This window comes from Alligator mississippiensis, chromosome 3, assembly GCF_030867095.1.
Source record: "Alligator mississippiensis isolate rAllMis1 chromosome 3, rAllMis1, whole genome shotgun sequence".
NCBI classification, from domain to species: Eukaryota; Metazoa; Chordata; order Crocodylia; family Alligatoridae; genus Alligator; species Alligator mississippiensis.
The window spans coordinates 237,526,101-237,544,597 of record NC_081826.1 but is presented as its reverse complement, the minus strand read 5'-3'; the positions used below and the strand labels follow the sequence as shown (position 1 = coordinate 237,544,597).

Below are 18,497 nucleotides of genomic sequence, written 5' to 3'. Positions count from 1 at the left end.
AGTGGACTGCAGGTTATCAACCACCTGGGCGATAGCGATCATCACCTACTGGAATTCACCATCCAGTGCAGGGTGTCAAAGACCCACAGCAAGGCAGCAGCCCTGGGCTTCAGGAGGGCAGATTTCAATTTCAGTAAGGAGACTAGTCAGGGAGGCACTGAGGTCCCGGAGGGGAGGGGAGTTGGGAGTCCAGGAAGAGTGGTCATTCCTTAAGGAGACGATCCTCCAAGCCCAAAGGGTGACAAGCCCCACATGGTCCAAAGGGGGCAAGAGTGCTCAAAAGTCCCCATGGCTTACCAAAAGCATCCAGGAATGTCTCAAAGCCAAAAACGAGGCATACACCCAATGGAAGGGAGGGGCCATCACCAAGGAGGATTATACCTCCATTGCTCAAGATTGTAGGGGGGCTGGAAGGAAGGCAAAGGCAGAGATGGAACTGGGACTAGTGACCCAGATCAAGGATAACAAGAAGTCCTTTTTTAAATACATAGGGCGTAAAAAGAAGGTACTGAGTAACATGGGGCCTCTGTAGGACACACTTGGAAATCTGGTGGTCGCACCAGACAACAAAGCTAACCTCTTTAACAGATTTTTTGCTTCTATTTTTCTGAGCAGGGACAGGGACATCCACCCCACTGGGATCCCTGGCAGACCCAGGAGAGGTGCAGCCAGGCCCAGGGTCAGTGAGGACCTAGTCAGGGAACGTACATGTTCAAATCAGTATGTCAGCAGAGTGCTGAGGGAATTGGCAGAGGTAATTGTAGGACCCCTGGCACATCTTTACGAGTACTCTTGGTGCTCTGGTGAGGTGCCAGAGGACTGGAAAAGGGCCAATGTGGTCCCCATTTTCAAAAAAAGAAAGGAAAGAGGACCCAGGAAACTATAGGCCTGTTAGTCTTACCTCGGCCCTGGGAAAGCTCTTTGAGAAAATTATCCAGGAGCACATCTGCAAGGGACCAGCAGGGGAGATTATGCTTAGGGGCAATAAACATGGGTCCATTAGAGACAGGTCCTGTCAGACCAACCTGGCCTTCTACGACCAGGTCACACAATTTTTGGATGCAGCTGTCTTGGTGGACATAGTCTTTCTGGACTATAGGAAGGCCTTTGACACTGTTTCGCACCCCATCCTCATTAAAAAATTAGGCGACTGTGGTGTTGATGCCTACACAGTCTGATGGGTCACAAACTGGCTGGAGGGCTGCACCCAGAGAGTGGTGGTGGATGGGTCATTTTTGACCTGGACGGATGTGGGCAGTGGGGTTCCCCAGGGCTCGGTCCTCAGGCCCGCGCTGTTCAAGATCTTCATCGGCGACTTGGATGAGGGGGTGAAAAGCACCTTATTCGAATTCACAGATGACACTAAGATGTGGTGAGAAGTGGGCACGCTAGAAGGAAGGAATAGGCTGCAATCAGACCTGGACAGGTTACAGGGGTGGGTGGATGAGAATAGGATGGGTTTCAATGCTGACAAGTGCAAGGTACTGCACATGGGGAGGAAGAACCAGCAGCATACCTACAGGCTGGGGAACTCCCTTTTTGTCAGCACGGCTAACCTCGCTTTGTCATGCTACCATGAGCAGAGGATGGCAACCCAAGTAAAAGACAACAAGAAATTGTTTTTTAGATATATAGGGAGTAAAAGGAAGGCCCAGGGAGGAATAGGATCCCTGCTAAATGGGCAGAAACAATTGGTGACGGACAGGGGGGACAAGGCTGAACTCCTCAACGAGTTCTTTGCCTCAGTGTTCCTAAGTGAGGGACATGACAAGTCTCTCGCTGGGGTTGTAGAGAGGCAGCAGCAAGGCGCCAGACTTCCACACGTAGATCCTGAGATGGTGCAGAGTCACTTGGAAGAACTGGATGCCTTTAAGTCGGCAGGCCCGGATTAGCTCTATCCGAGGGTGCTGAAGGCACTGGCCGACATCATTGCAGAGTCACTGGTGGGAATATTCGAACGCTTGTGGCACACGGGCCAAGTCCCAGAGGACTGGAAAAGGGCTAATGTGGTCCCCATTTTCAAAAAGGGGAGGAAGGAGGACCCGGGCAACTATAGGCCAGTCAGTCTCACCTCCATCCTTGGTAAAGTATTTGAAAAAATTATCAAGGCTCACATTTGTGAGAGCCCAGCAGGGCAAATTATGCTGAGGGGAAACCAGCACGGGTTTGTGGCAGGCAGATCATGCCTGACCAATCTAGTCTCTTTCTATGACCAGGTTACGAAACGCCTGGACACAGGAGGAGGGGTAGATGTCGTATACTTAGACTTCAGGAAGGCCTTTGATACGGTATCCCACCCCATACTGGTGAACAAGTTAAGAAGCTGTGACGTGGATGACTACACAGTCTGGTGGGTGGCGAACTGGCTAGAGGGCCGCACCCAGAGAGTCGTGGTGGATGGGTCGGTCTCGACCTGGAAGGGTGTGGGCAGGGGGTCCCACAGGGCTCGGTCCTTGGACCGATACTCTTTAATGTCTTCATCAGTGACTTGGACGAGGGAGTCAAATGTACTCTGTCCAAGTTTGCAGATGACACAAAGCTATGGGGAGAAGTGGACACACTGGAGGGCAGGGAACAGCTGCAGGCAGACCTGGACAGGTTGGACAAGTGGGCAGAAAACAACAGGATGCAGTTCAACAAGGAGAAATGCAAAGTGCTGCACCTAGGGAGGAAAAATGTCCAGCACACCTACAGCCTAGGGAATGACCTGCTGGGTGGCAAAGAGGTGGAAAGGGATCTTCTAGTGGACTCCAAGATGAACATGAGCCGGCAGTGTGACGGCCAATAGCACTTTATCATGCATCAGCAGATGCATGACGAATAGGTCCAAGGAGGTGATACTTCCCCTCTATCGGGCGCTGGTCAGACCGCAGTTGGAGTACTGCGTGCAATTCTGGGCGCCACACTTCAAGAAGGATGCGGATAACCTGGAGAGGGTCCAGAGAAGGGCAACTCATATAGTCAAGGGCCTGCAGACCAAGCCCTACGAGGAGAGACTAGAGAAACTGGATCTTTTCAGCCTCCGCAAAAGAAGGTTGAGAGGCGACCTTGTGGCTGCCTATAAGTTCATCACGGGGGCACAGAAGGGAATTGGTGAGTATTTATTCACCAAGGCGCCCCCGGGGGTTACAAGAAACAATGGCCACAAGCTAGCAGAGAGCAGATTTAGATTGGACATTAGAAAGAACTTCTTCACAGTTCGAGTGGCCAAGGTCTGGAACGGGCTCCCAAGGGAGGTGGTGCTCTCCCCTACCCTGGGGGTCTTCAAGAGGAGGTTAGATGAGTATCTAGCTGGGGTCATCTAGACCCAGCACTCTTTCCTGCTTATGCAGGGGGTCGGACTCGATGATCTATTGAGGTCCCTTCCGACCCTAACATCTATGAATCTATGAATCTATGCATCCATAGATGCATCACAAGCAGATCCAAAGAGGTGATCCTCCCCCTCTATGTGACATTGGTCAGGCCGCAGTTGGAATACTGCATCTATTCTGGGTACTGCACTTCAGGAGGGATGTGGACAGCATCAAGAGGGTCCAGGGGAGGGCTACTCACATGATCAGGTGGCAGCAGGGTAGGCCCTACGAGGAGAGGCTAAGGGACCTGAACCTGTTCAGCCTCCACAAGAGAAGGCTGAGAGGGGATCTGGTGGCTGTCTATACACTTGCTAAGGGGGACCAGCAGGCAATGGGAGAGTCCCTGTTGCCCCGAGCACTACCAGGAATAATGGCCATAAGTTGACTGAGAGTAGATTCAGGCTAGACATCAGGGGGCACTACTTCACAGTCAGGGCGGCTAGGATCTGGAACCAACTTCCAAATGAAGTGGTGCATGCTCCTACCCTGGGGGTCTTCAAAAGGAGGCTAGATAATCACCTAGCCAGGGTTGTTTAACCCCAACATTCTTTCCTGCCCATGGCAGGGGGTCATACTTGATGATCTGATTAGGTCCCTTCTGACCCTACCAACTATGAACTAAGGAGGAGGAGAAGGTGATTAGGAACTGTTGGCATGTATTCACCAGGGGCAAGTCATGCCTGACCAATCTGATTGCCTTCTATGACTAGGTGACTGGCTCTGTGGATGCGGGGAGACCAGTGGATGTAATATTCCTTGACTTTAGCAGTGTTTTTGATATGGCCTCCCACAACATCCTTGCAAGCAAGCTAAGGAAATACAGTCTGGATGAATGGACTATAAGGTGCATAGAAAACTGACTGGATCATTGGGCTTGGAGGGTAGTAATCAATGGGTCAATGTATAATTGGCAGCCAGTATTAAGTGGAGTGCCCCAGGGGTCAATCTTGGGGCCTGTTTTGTTTAATATCTTCATCAATGACCTGGAAAATGGCATAAAGTGCACCCTTAGCAAGTTTACAGATAACACCAAGCTTGGGGGAGTAGTAGATATGCTGAAGGGCAGGGCTAGGATTCAGAGAGACCTAGACAAGTTGGAGGATTGGACAAAAAGGAATCTCACAAGATTCAGTAAAGACAAGTGCAAAGTCCTGCACTGAAGATGATACAATCCCATGCACTGGTACAGAGTAGGGGCTGACTGGCTGGGCAGAAGCTCTGCAGAAAAGGACCTTGGGGGTTACAATGGATAGTAAGCTGAATATGAGCCAACAGTGTGTGTTTGTTGCCAAGAAGGCTAATGGCATACTGGGCTGTATTGGTAGGAGTGTTGCCAGCAGGGCAAGGGAAGTGATTATTCCCCTCTATTCAGGACTGGTCAGGCCACATCTGGAGTACTGTGTTCAGTTTTGGGCCCCCCGCTACAGAAAGGATCTGGACAAATTGGAGAGAGTCCGGCAGAGGGCAACAAAAATGGTGTGAGGGCTAGGGGACACCACTCATGAGGAAAGACTGAGGAAAATGGGCTTGTTTAGTCTAGAAAAGAGGAGACTGAGAAGAGATTTAATAGCAGCCTTCAACTACCTGAAGCGGGGTTCAGAAGAGGATGGAGGTAGACTGTTCTCAGTGGTGGCAGATAACAGAACAAGGAACAGTGGTTTTAAGTTGCAGCAAGGGAAGTTTAGCTTAGATATTAAGAAGAATTTTCTCATTAGGAGGGTAGTAAAGCACTAGAACAGGCTACCCAGAGAGGTGGTGGAATCTACATCCTTGGAGGTTTTTAAGACCCAGCTAGACAAAGCCTTGGCTGGGATGATTTAGTTGGGGATGGTCCTGATTTGAGCAGGGGGTTGGACTAGATGATCTCCTGAGGTACCTTCCAAACTAATTTTCTATGATTCTAAGACTGAACATGACTCAGGAGTAGACCCAGATCTTTAGTCAAACTAACTTCATTCAAACCATTCATATCTGATGGCTCTGTAATGCTGCAGTGTAAATATGTGTTTTGCTGAATCTTGTGTTTCTAAACTGACCTGGAAATACATTAAGATCTCCTTTTGCAGTGTTGTTACCAGAACCAAGAAGCATGCCAAAGGAAAAGTTAACTAACATTCTTAAATGAATTTATTATTCAAGGCTGATCTGGTTTTGAGCTGTGGTCAGTGTTAAAGACTGTTTTTTAGTTTTTTTCTTAGACAATCAGGTTCATACATTCCTAATTTTAACTAAAAATAAAGTTTGATTGAGGCATAAGCATAAAGGCAATAAAAACACAACACAAAAAGAATAAAACTTTTGAGCATTAAACTTTAAAATTTTAGGGGAATGAAATTCTAAGAAAGAAGTATAATTTGTACCAGCATGCAGCAGCTTTACCCAATTTTTAGTGAACAAGAGTTTATCTTCATCCCATCTTCCTCTTCCTCATAATTGGATGAAGGACTGTAAAAGTAGTTATCTGAGGAGATAGAATGGGGAATAGTACTGTGAGAAATAGTGTTTTACCATCAGGGTTAAAAATGTACTCTAGCCACTTGGATACCACGTGAAGAAGTGCTGCAGTACAGAAGAAAACCCCCCACAAATTGCACACCGCTGGTTATGACCTATCACCCATCCCTTGAACCTATACGGAAAATCCTCAAAAAATTGCAACCCATATTAGAAAAAGACCCTATTCTTAAAAAAATCTTCCCAGAGCCACCCATCCTAGCCTTCAGACAAGCACCAGACCTCGCCAACCTCATCACCAGAAGCAAACTTCCTCAAGCCCAGAACACACCAAAAGGATCCAGACCGTGCCATGACAAGAAATGCAAAACCTGCCCCCACATCTCCACCACCTCCACTATTACTACACCTCACAACAGAGCCATCAGCATCCCAGGATCTTACAGCTGCACCTCCAGGAATGTAGTATACCTCATCCAATGCACCAAATGCCCTGATGGAAGATATGTAGGAGAGACCAGACAACAACTGCGCACCAGAATGAACGCACACTGGAAATCCATCAAAGACAGAAACACCCAATTACTGGTGGGGGCACATTTCTCACAGGAGGGCCACTCTCTCTCCAATCTCTCAGTCCTGATCCTCAAGGGAAATTTACACAACACATCCCAGAGACGAGCCTATGAGCTCCATTTCATCAACCTGCTGGATACTAGAGATCAGGGACTAAACACAGACATTGGATTTTTGATACATTACAATCTGCCTGGCAACTGACTCCCCAGCCCAGCCCAGCCCAGCCCCTGGCTTCTTTACTTTTCATTCCATCCAGGAAGAGCACGCACCAACTGCTGCAGCGTCCTTAGCCTGACGAAGGGTTTTTGAACCCGAAAGCTTGCTTAATAACTATTCTCCAACCATTTGGGTTGGTCTAATAAAAGATATCAAATTCACCCAAGGAACCTTGTCTGCCTATATCCTTAGACCAACATGGCTACAACCTAAACCCCTACTTTGTACTGAACATTTTTGTCTAAATTACCTTGTCTCAATTTCTCTTGGGGAAAAATTTGGAAGACTGCAGTTGAAGAACTGTGCTTTTGTTGAAACATTGGAGCAGTGCACAGTACCCCAACATAATATAATGCATCAGACACTCACATACTGCATTTAAGAGCAACTGAGCTGAAAATACATTTATGATCATATGGTTCTTAAAGTAGAAAAGTCAGAGTCAAGTGCTATCCATGTGAAGGAGAGGGACTATGAAGATAATAAAAATACTAGTGCTAAACTCTTGACTCCTGTTCAAGACGATGGAAATGTTATTGATTTAAGTAAGGGCAAAATTTCACTCTGAGAGTTCAGGAAGAAATAACAGATAAAGTACCTGATCTATCAAAGGGTGGGCACTGAAGAGTAGTGTAGAAGGTCTGATTGAGTCTATACAGTCATATCAATAAAAGCTTTAGAAATGGATTTGCAAAATCTGCATGTTAAAAATAAAGCATGCTTATGAGGTTTGTCAATCTTAATTTTGAAATCTACTTTCACTTGGATGACCGCCAAAATAAGTACCTCAGAAACTTCATCAATACTGAAAATGTTTCACCAGATTCAGGGAAAACAAAGTAAACAAATACTCATACTTTTCTGTATCTCCATGCAGTAGCTTATCACGCAACCATATATCTTATTAAAATAACTACCCCCCTCCCTTGATTAGTGAAAATCAAAGCTGACATTACATATTGGAAAACTTTATATTAGGGCCTTGTTACACATTAATTTTAGGTGTCTCCTGGAGCTCTCAATCCCTGCATTATGCACACATTAACACCTGACACTAGTTTTAAGCACATTTTATGCAGCTTAAAATTACACCACTCCAGGGCAGGTTTATCTGTGTTCCATGTTACCTAGTTTATATTTCATTAATGTGTGGCCACTCCCCACAGATGAGCTGCCCAAGTTGCAGTCCTCCAGTATCCCAGGTTAATATGTCCCCTCTACCACCCTTTTGTTCTATGTGGACAAACTTTCTACCCACTGAACTCTAAAGCCCAGGGGGCAGTACTGGCACCAAACCCCTCCCCCCCCCCCACCTGGGTGTCTGTCTAAACTCCCCACCTCCATGGGTAAAATCCAGTGCAAACAGTCTGCAGGGTACATGCCAGCTAGCCAGGTTGCAGGGCTTGGATGGGTCCAGGAGTGGAGTTTAGGGGGACAAGGGACAACAAGGTAGGGGGCTGGATTGGATCCCCATGAGCTGGGGCAGCAGCTCCCCCAAAGGTACTTTTCTTCACTTCTCCCAGTCACCCTAGGAAGCACAACCAGCACCTCCCATACCTCAATCCTAAATCCCAATTTATTAAAACATGAGACCTTCTTTAATTTACTTCCTCTTTATTTCCTTGAAAATTATTATTTTTATTATTTCTTTTTATTTTATCTTTCAGTGGCTGACTTCTTTCATTGTACCACCCTTCCCCCACCCCCATTTCTTTTGCACCTCCCATTTCATTACCCACCCTGATTCCATTCACTCTGCCTCCAAGCTTCATGTTCTTGTCCCCTACAATCTATGTCCTGCACTCCCCACTTAGAGCAGGCATAGAAGCCTGTCCTGGCTTACTAGTTCTGTAGTGGCAACTCACAGGTATATCTCCTGTTCAGGCACCTGCTCACCAGCTCACTAGTGCACGTGGGAGATAGTCAGAGGAGGTTTTTAGCCTTAAAGTGTGACTGCTTGAAACTTGAGCTAACACTAATGCTGATCAACATTTCATCAGCTCAGAATGAAATGTGTAACAAAGCCCTTAGTTAGTGCTTCTCCTAAGGATTCTAGCAAGGAATTCCCAAAGCTCTCAGAAGAAATCATATAGCACAGCCTGGTTTTAGCTTATGAGGAGTTTTTTACTTCTTCTCTCCATACCCAGGGCCTCCTGCAGCCAGTGCTCTGGCCCCTTCTGGCAGTTGTGCAGCTGTCCTGGGGCCAGAGTGGGGTGAGGGGGTCAGCTGCTGGGGCCACCAGGCCAGCACCATGGTCAGCAGCAGCTTGGGGCACTGGTTGTCATTGGCAGGCAGCGTTCCCCCTAAGCTGTGTGGTGTGCATGGCCACACAGGCACGCTTGGCAGTGCACCATGAACACACCTGTGTAGCAGTGCAGCTTAGAGGAAACGCTGCTGGCAGGGGGTGGGCTGGAGCAGCAGGGCACTGGATGTCACTGGCAGGGGCAGGGGTAGGGGCAGGGGCAGCCCTGGCCTGGGGGGGGTAGGGTGAAGAACGAGGGCACTGACACATGCTGCCCTTGCACTGGCCATGTGGTTCCTGGGTAGGAAAGGGGATGGCAAGAACTCAGAGTTTCCAAGATGGCTGCCAACTGTTTGCAGCCATGTGGCCAGAGGTTGGAGTTCCCCCTGGTGGCTACAGAAGCACACGGCAGGACTGGATGGATTTGGGACTAACTTTATTCTCAAGTCTCTGCACATGTAGACACCTGCCAAAAATCATTTAATGAGCATTAGCTTAGCACTTAATCACATTGATTTGTATGTGTAGACGTGCTGAGTGAGTGGTAGATAGAGTCTCCCCATGCCTGTGGAAGAATTTTTGTGCCTGAAAGCTTGCAAAGAACTTTGTTCCAACCACTCAGTTGGTCTAATAAAAGATATCACATCTACCCGAAGAACCTTGCCTGCCTCTGTCTTTAGACCAACATGGCTACAACCAAAAATCCTGTGAAACATGTTACTTTATCAATATCAGATCTGGCCTGCAGAGCTCTCAATGGGTCCAGAAATTTTGTGGGGGTAATTAACATTGTCACCGGTCTGCTCCTGCCAAATTTCTGAGATCCATGTAGTTGGATAGGGTCAGGGCATGTTGGCCCTGCCTGGGCTGGCCCTTTGCAGTTGGATGGGGCTTCAGTGGCACCTACACTCAGAAAAGAGATCAAGCTTTGGTTATGCCAACCCCACATGGTGGAATGAAACTCTAGCCATGCTGGCCCATATGGGCCATGTCCAGATGAACAGGGCTGTGTGGTTTGTGGGACCACAAACCACTTTGTGGTGCCACAAATCATACACGGTGAATGTTAAAACATGTGTCACACCAAACATTTGCAGCACAGTGGCAAAATTTGCTACTGGGATTTCCCAGTAGCAAGAAACCCACTCAGAAACAAAAGTTGCTCTGATTGTAACTTTGTCTTTGTTCAGCTCTTCTTGCCAGAAACTTACATGCAATAACTGTGTTCATGTACTATTAAGGCTGAACAATGAAGCACTCAAGTACAGAAATGCACAGTTAAGGTTGAAAGAAAACTCTATATCACTTCTGTGATTGTGTTTTACAATTCAGCCTGATTATTCAGTCTCTTAATAACACTCAAATAACAGGCTACACTTAAAAAACTTAGATTACACATATATAATGTTTAAACAACATGGAAATAAATTTTATCTCAGCTTTTGGGAGAGTAATATGTGAACCCAATTGTGATACACTGAGGATGGGTAATCATCTAAATTAAGTAAAATTCTATGTTAGAAACAATCAACTAAGAAAACCTAAAAAGTACATTGTTAAAACAACTCTATATGGGTATGTCTTTGAAAATGTGTTTGGTATGTCATAACAATACAATACTGAATGCAGTCATGTTTGTTGTTCCAAAGACAGACTGGCATATAAAATTATGTGTGTAAAACACTGATGTTGACAGTTACTCAAATACATATTTTAGAGAGAAAATAACTCTTCACAGAAAAATTGAAGGCAATAAAGAAATATTGGATCATTATTGCATCTATATTAGTGTTAAAATGTGATAGCATTAAAAGATACAAGCTGTTCCATTTGTTGATAGAAAAAGAGCATTATATCAAAAATCATGTGCAATCGATACTTGAGTGGCACACTTATAAGGGGTAGAGATAAGGTTGCACATTCAACCTTAATTGTGACATTTCCTGATTTTTGAGTGCTTAAATGTGCATCCTTAATGCTGTGTGAACTTACATTTTCATCTGGCAGTGTGTATCAGGAAAGATGTACAGGGTAATGCTCCATAATGCTTAGGCTGGAGGGCATCCAGATGGCAAACTGCTGTGCACTCCTATCAAAGTATAATTGCAATTTAATTGTTTCTGTACAAGCAATTTAACTTTTAGTTGGAGTGATACTTTATGGCCAGCTCAACACAAAGCTGTTTTACAGCACTGTACTGACCTCAGACATAAAGCAAAACAATTTCTATTTTCTACAGGTGGCTAATTTTTCCTTTTCTCTCACTTCCTTACTGCTATCACCAGGACGCCTGATTCTGAAGCAGAAGCAAAGATTATCTACACCACAGAAAACGAATGTTGTCTGCTCTAAAGAGGAGAACTACTGCATTGGCAGCTGCCTAAGAAAGGTGCATTTTCCACAGATAAGTATTAACTTTTAATATTCCATAACACTGTTGGGAATAATGCCCAGTTTATAGTGTTCTGAAGTAGTGAATTTAACAGTAGACGTGCATGAGTTTGGGAAACATTACATCTGAGCAACTTCACTTTTATTTTTGTTTTGAAAAACAGCTCAGAATTAGAGGATTACACGGTACAGTGAATTAATGTATTTTTTCTTTTCCCCTCTTAAGAAATAAGCCTCAGATTCATCTCACACACATAAATATTCTTATTTAGACTGATCTCATGAGTTAGTGAATATTTATGGGTGTCACATCTTAAGACATATAACTCTAACTTTGGAAGATTTTCCTTTAAATGTTCAGGAAGAGTAAGGAGCAAATCAAGTTGCTTCATAGTCAGACACAAACACAAATAAAACATAACTATGAGATGAATGGAAACTGTCTTTCTGCCTCATCAAAAATAAAATACAACCATGCAAGCCCTGGGCATAATAAACTTCACAGGCTGGAATAAAATTGAAAGGTTCTCCTGGAGTCCTCATGCAGCCAGACATAAAAAGGCCCTCAAATCTCTGAAATTCCTTAGTGATTTATATAAATCTTCCTCTCTTCCAAATATATATTATCTTTTCCATTAGAAAAGGGTCTCAGGTCTTGATATCCTGATGACCAACTGTCCTTCCCTTATTTCTGCCTTGAGTCTAAATTCATCTTTCATAATTCAACTATTTGATGGCTCCCTTTGAGGGAACTTACTATATAAAACAGTCAGTGCTAACAAAAGTTAGCTGTGATTGAAGCCTTAGATTTACAGGTAACTCTCTTGATGCTAGAAAGCAGCTAACTACATAGACATTGAACAATAGGACTGACATCTCAGAATTTATTGCTGTTCTGGGGATGATATTAGCCTGTGAGGCCTACAAGACAAGGCCTGACTATCAGGGTTTAATTCGCTGGTTCACTATGTCCACTTAAATCAACTCTGCTGCCTCCTAAATAGAAACCGACCTCTTGCCAATGTCCCAAAGGGAGAAAAGGAATATATCAGGAGTCTGAGGTATGATAGAGAAGAGTAGAGGCAGGTGCTTACTGGAAAAATGTTCTGCTATGCTCAGTTCCTAGGTTATAAGGTCCCCGGCAGGATTTTTCTTCAGGGGTGGAAGTGGTAGTAACCTCCTTTCGTCTTTAATTTCTTCTAGGACTATGCATCTGAGAATAAGGGAGTTGCAACGATTGTGCTGACATTTCCCCCTCTCCAGTAGTCAAAAATTAAGCTGTTTGTCTTCTGTGAAGCAATAGGATTGAAAAGATGATTGCAGGTGAAATTTTACTCAGATAATTTCATTTTTTATGTATTTTTCCAGTGTTACACCAAATATGTGATTATTACCTTGATTGGATAGCCTCAGGTTCCAATTTGTACATTTTAACTTGAGCATTAGTGTCCCACTGAAAGAATGGGACTGCTCATGTACATAAAGTTAAGCAGAAATGATATCTTAGATTGCTCTGGTTATGATCATATGTTTAAACTAATCATATCTTGGTTTAAAAATCTGGTCCTTTGTGACAGTTAATATGAATTAACTAAATAAGTCTGCTTAATGGTAGACAAACTAAAATGAATACTGTCCCTTCAAACATTAAAATCTTATTGTAAACAAATGGTTGAACTAGCAGCTCTTCACCATATCATTTAAAATCATGCGATAAGGAAGAATCATGAAACTGTCTGAAGAAAGTGATGAGGATTGATTATTCCACTGTATTTTTAGTCATGGTAATTATATAGTGTCAGTAGCTTGGAAATGACCTCCAGCTATGATGCTGGGATAAATCTCTATTTAATTGACATGAACAGATACCATATTGAAAACTTATCTCAAGACCAAAATTGAAAGGGTTAATATATGATACATATACAATTAAATTTAAACCCAGTATAGCCATGTGTACATATAAGACACACATTCCTTATTCATTTTTTATTTACCTTTTGCTATCCATGAGTCTTGCATTGTAGAAGGGCAATAAAGACCCTATCTGGCTCTACTTTTAAAGGATTCCGCTCATATGATGACTTGCAAGGGGGCTGACTTTCATTTTTGTTAGAGGCGTAAGATGATGGAGCATGCGCTGACAGTACTGCACAGTAGTAATGAGCTACTGCGCAGTAGTGTCAGGAAAAAACCATGTGGAGATAGTACTGTGCAGTAATACTGATTATTGCACAGTCATTATTGTGCAGTAAATGACTGTGCAGTAACAACTGTGCAGTCTGCTGTATGTGTAGACATGGCCACTGAGTAATAGTTACACTCTCATCTATACTACTGTAAAATTACTTTAAAAAATTGCAAATGGGGGTTCAATGAAAATAATATGCCCTCTTATTCCCCATACCCACAAAGGATACTCTTTGTTGACTTATTTTATACAGCCATGACTCTGTGTCAGAGGGACACGATATAGGGCTGGGGCCTCCAATGTCCTGGTGTCTTGTGAGTCTGCGTTGTAAGCAAGAGACTCTGTGCCCCATTATAATCAACTGATCAGAGCCTGGTTCTCGTCTGCCACATATTGATATAATTTATGAAACTCGGAGGATGTTGTTCTGCTGGAGGTTAATCATTAGGGCATCTGGCTCACTTCTACTGGGGCTCTAACCTCCCCTTACACCCCAGCCAAAAACCAACCAGTTGTTAATATGCAATTGATAGTTGTTTAGGATTCAAGTTTATGTCCAATTCATATCTCTACCTCAATCTGTTTTTTCATTCCCTTTTCCATGTTTCCTCCAAATTGTAAGGTTTACTACAGACTCTCCAGGGGAATAGTCCACCTCACAAAATATAGGGTGAAATGATACCGGGAGTGATATGTGTCAGGTAAGTATTTACCCTTTACAATTTTACAGTCTCATTTTCTTTCTAACACTTTTCTTCTACACTTTCTTTATTTTTGGTCCCAGTTTCCCATGGTGAGGTTTTATGCTTTCCCCGTTACACCCCATGGGAAATCATTCCTGCAAAAAATACCACAAACCTGACATCTGACTAGCACTATTCCCTGCCACTGCTATAGTCCTCTAGTACACTTAGAGCCTGATTCTCTCATTTTCTATTGGAGTCAAAGTCAGCCTTTCCTGCTATCTCAAATTTGCACAATTTAAATACCCCCAAAGTCCCAAAAGGAAGGGAGAAACATAAAGAAACTTCCCTGCCAGTTCAGTGTCCTGCAGTCTCTTCTTCTTGCTTCTGGGTTCTGGGCTCAAGGGTTACAGTGCTCTGCCAACCCCCTTCTTTGGCATTCAAACTCCTCTGAGCTCCAAGACTGGCATCTGGTCTTCGCCCCATTCCCAGGGTGATCCTGCTGGGCAACAGGGAAGGCCATGGGACTTGCTTGCTCTCTCACCCCAGCTGAGTCCCCTTCCAGGATAGATTCCTTCCAGGAAATAGGGCACAGGTGGCACGGGATACCAATCTGGATAAACCGGTGGCTTGAAAAACATTGTTCCGGCCGTGGTGATGTTTCTGTCGGCAACATCACTTCCGCCCACACTGGTAAGTCTTCCCCCGGCTTTCTGTTTGTCTCTGAAGAGGTGTAGGGAGCTTCTTCACACTCTATTATATTTATTAGGGTTTTTTGTCACTATATATTTGCCAGTGAAAAGTCAACCACAAAGGCTGCATCCACACAAGTATGGACACTTGGTTCCCCAGATCAATGATCCTGCCACTCAGAGACTGGTCACCAGTCAAAGCATGGCTCCAGCTGATCAGACTCTAGTTTTGAGTGGTGCACACTGCCCCTGTGTGCACTGCTCCACTTTTTTTGGTGTGGATTTTTTTTGATCCCTGGATATCCAGGGGTCAACTCCCTCCCCACCCCGCTGCTCCCTTGCAGTGTGGAAAACAGCTGAATATGTGGTATGTGGCACCACAGATGTGCCTTAGGTGCCTCATACCACATAGCCAGACTCATCTGGACATAGCCAAAGAGTTTAAATTTGGTTCAGATACACTGTTAAAGCTTGAATTTTCATACATGCTTAGACCTATGTACTTGGGTCGAAGTACATTGTGGGAACCAAAATTTTCTTGAGAAATAATTTTCAACTGAAAATCCAGTTTTCCTAATTTGATACTTCAGAGTACACCAAAATTAGCATTTAGAACTGTAAAGAAGTCTTGATTTCCAATGAGCACCATCAGCTCATTTAACTGAAAGTTCATTTTATTCACTTAATTGAAAGTTCCAGGCCATAAATATTGATGGCCTTAGAAATCTTGTTTTGAAATTGTTTGCAATGCCCCTCGACCAGAACCACTGACAGTGTATATGATCATATATCCTTGAAGTATGATAGGTCTTGGAAGAGCTCTTCACTTTTCCTTTATTTCAGTCTAGTTTTTAGTGCCTGATTTAACAGTAGTTTGGCTGGAATGACTTTCTGCTGTTATCATTAGAATGTGGTAATTTAAGAAGTGTGAAGAACCATGACTTCTTTTATATAACATTTTAAAAAGTACAGTCATTTTCATATGATTTTTTGGTTGACATATGGATAATTCCATTTACTGTTATGATTTCACTTGATGTCCCTTTTAATTTACTACTTTGTTATATACATTAACCCATACATTTTTACATGCATATGGAAAGAAGTTGTTATGAATTGTGTGTTCATACATAGCCAAAACCTTAGCGTAGGCACATACATGATGCCAAACTGTCATATTCAACTGATGTATGCCTTAGAGGTATACTAAGGATATAACATGCTAACGTCATAGTGGGCACGTCTACATATGCAATTAATGTGAAGCAATAAACTCCAGAGTTTATTGTTCTGGAGTTAATTGCTCCTGTGTGAGCTGTTTGAATGTACACTCAGGAGCAATAAAGTCTGGTAAAATAAATTCCTGGAGCCATAAACTCGAGTTTTTTGCCATTTGCATGTATGCATGGAAGCACAACTCATTGAGCTGGGTTGGAGCAGGCCCTGGCTGGCAGAGGGCCTGGAGGTCAGTTTGCCAGCCTGGGGCTGTTCCCTCAGCCCAATGTGCTGCACAGGGGCTGGCTGGGGCATGAGGTTGCTTCAGCATGGAGCTAGCCAGCAGGCAGCCCCCACATGGAAGCACCCTTGTGCCCCAGCCAGCCAGGGCAGCATCTACATGTGCAATGCTGTGGAGCTTTTTACTAGTACTTTTACTTACTTCAGCCTCATAGTGGTGCATATGTAGATCCTGAGATGTTTACTGCATAGCTAATTAGTCTACTATGCAGTAAAGGTCTTGTGTAGATGTGCCCAGTATGTAGTAAGTTAAACATATTGCCTTAGTTTTAAGATTGCCCATGGGTAGAAATGAGTGGCCCTGGTCCACTTAACCACTTAGAGATGAAGCTAAGACAGAATTAAATATGTTTGATTCCTTCCTTTTGTTAGATATGTCATCCTTGGTTGAATGAACTAGGGACCCAGTTGTATTCCCTTTCTCCTTTTTCTGTCCCCATAACAGTAATGGTGTCTCCTACAGTATAATAAAGAAGAAGAATCTGCAGCACAGAAAGGGAGGGAGAGGGATCTAAATCTATGGCAGGCTGTTCAAGGTTGATTAGTATATGCTCTCTATATCTTGTTCTCTTAGAGATTAAATATCTAAATCCTTCTGTCAAATTCAGTTGGTCAGCTGTGGCCAGGATTAATCATTTTGACATGGAACTGCAAAAAAGGCAGTGAAAGAGTAATAAGATCCTTATTTCAGGGGTGTACTTGGTAGCCATGTTGGTCTGAAACTTAAATACATACAAAAAGCTAGAACTCTTGGTTCCAAAATGATACCTTTTATTAGACCAACTGGAAAATGGCAAGAAAATTGGCCTTTTCTGCAAGCTTTCAGGATCAAAGTCCCTTCGTCAGGCTGTGGGAAAAGTGTAGATAGTACAAGATGGTAAAAAGTCCCATAGCATCATAATGTTGATCCCGCTTTATGGGCATATTAATTAAGATCGTGAAGGAAAGAGACACAGTGAAGAAGTAAACTGCTTTGGGTGGGAAAAAGTTATGATGACTGATCTTTGTACTATATTAAAGAGACAGTTATCATATAAATTCATTATCTGAAGAATAATATGAATCACTATTTTTAAAGCAATGTATGCAAGAGGTAGTTCTATTTGTCATATGTTTTTCAGAATAAATGAGATATACTTCAAAATATGGCACTGAACAAATGATTATGATTAAACTCAAGGCAGGTTATTATACTGTAGAAACAAAGCTAGTGTTTACAATTCATACATTGATTTTTTGCTTAGTTTACACTTTAATTATTGACTTCATTTCAGATAGCCTCCAACATAGATGGCAAAAGGTGTGATGTATCATTTTGGCTGACATCATGTAAGCGCTGCAGTATTTCAGCAAATGAGATTCTGTCATGCAGCACTGGTTTGCACACAACACTGTCAGGTTCAATAAATAATTATATAAAACAAATTAGTTATTAGTTTTATGCAGAGAAACAAGGGTAGATTTTATGGGACAAATTGGGTACAACCACAAGTATATTATCACATTGATAAATCACATAGGGATATCTCCCATTTCTGTAAAAATTATAAATTTGCAGAGAGATTCATTGCCTAGGCACTCCCTGATTGGGGCACCTTTAAAAGCAAGTGGTTATGAGAGAATTTTGTAAATGTAGGGGTGAAATCTTCCTCTGTTTATAGTAGATGAAGTTGAATCAGATGTATTGCAGGACTGTCAACTTGTTCAGTGGCCTGTGACCTTACTGGACAAGTTATTATGAATGAGTTATCTCAGAAGTTATGGGGTATAAATTTAATGACTGTCAATGTTTCATGGTTTGAACCAAACTTACTTATCCACTAAACAAGAACAATCATAGAATCATAGAAAACAAGTTCCAACCTCATGTAGCAACTAGTAAAGCCCAGAAGTGTGGGAAAATCAAACACCCTTCCATTCTGCTCTGCAGCCTGGGGACAGCAAGAATTTCTGTATCTCCTCCATAAACTTACCCTAGCCCCTTTAATCTTTTGTCATAACTAAGCCAATTGTGGAGGTCAGCATCATTCTTTCACTGCTGAGCAAGGTACTCCCCAATATCCACCTTCTCTAGGCTGCAGAGCCCACCAACCCTCTTCCCCCATCCTCCCCACTACCTCATTGATAGGGTCTGGGCAGGATGGGCTGGAGCAGTGGGGGTAATGTTTAAAAGCTAGG

General features: G+C 43.4%; 1 long non-coding RNA gene across 1 annotated transcript in view; it reads left to right on the top strand.

The window, feature by feature from the left end:
- The first annotated feature begins 11,009 nt into the window (after window positions 1–11,009).
- Window positions 11,010–18,497, top strand: part of LOC109282326 (uncharacterized) — a 118,422-nt gene continuing 110,934 nt past the window's right edge. The window contains exons 1-3 of the long non-coding RNA XR_009461083.1: window positions 11,010–11,236; window positions 12,442–12,561; window positions 14,052–14,130. This is a non-coding gene — a long non-coding RNA (uncharacterized LOC109282326). The remainder of the gene's footprint in view (window positions 11,237–12,441; window positions 12,562–14,051; window positions 14,131–18,497) is intronic.